This window comes from Henckelia pumila, chromosome 4, assembly GCF_033568475.1.
Source record: "Henckelia pumila isolate YLH828 chromosome 4, ASM3356847v2, whole genome shotgun sequence".
Lineage (NCBI taxonomy): Eukaryota > Viridiplantae > Streptophyta > Magnoliopsida > Lamiales > Gesneriaceae > Henckelia > Henckelia pumila.
In genome coordinates, this window is record NC_133123.1 from 49,021,363 (window position 1) to 49,022,164 (window position 802).

Here is an 802-nt window from a genome sequence, read left to right on the forward strand (position 1 = left end):
TGTTTAAAAATTATTGTGTGCTTTGAATTTTATTTAATTATTTTTTAAAAAATAAGAAAATAAAATCGGGTTGGTTTGGGTTAGCCATGTTCGGGTTGACCATTTTCGGGTTGATTTGGGTTCAGGTTGGGTTCGGGTTGTGAATTCTTTAAATCATATTTTTGCCAACCGACCCGAACTCACCCGACCCACCCGAATTGACACCCCAAATCATTAAATTAGATATTGGTTATCATAATGTTAATTTTATTAATAGTTTGTATGTAATATTTTTATATTTAATAAAGCTTTTTATATAGATCTTTTTTTGAAGGCTTTTTTATATAAATATTAAATTAACCTAAAACATTCAATTTTCTGGAGACACCCTCAGATAAACATGTATCATTATTTTACATAATATCATCATAAAATCAAATATTTTCAAATAAATATTATATTATATTAAATAAATAAAACGCATAATATTTTTCTATTTTATTGATCCATGAGCCATGTCCCACCGGGACGTTAATACACACTAGCATAATTGCACACACACGATGTGTGTGACGAAAAATTGTTTTTTTTTTAAATTATATTTAATTTCAATAAAAAAATTTAATAAATATATAGTAGAAAAAATAATTTTTTTTGGGTTAAGAATGATAACCATAACAAGTAGTTAAAACATCATTTTTTTATTAGGTATTTTGCGCTACATTAGTTTTTCAAATAATTTGGAATTTGAAAATAGTTAAATAAATAGAATTTATTATTAGTTTTTCAAAGAGGTTCCTGATATACGTGCACGTACGTCAAA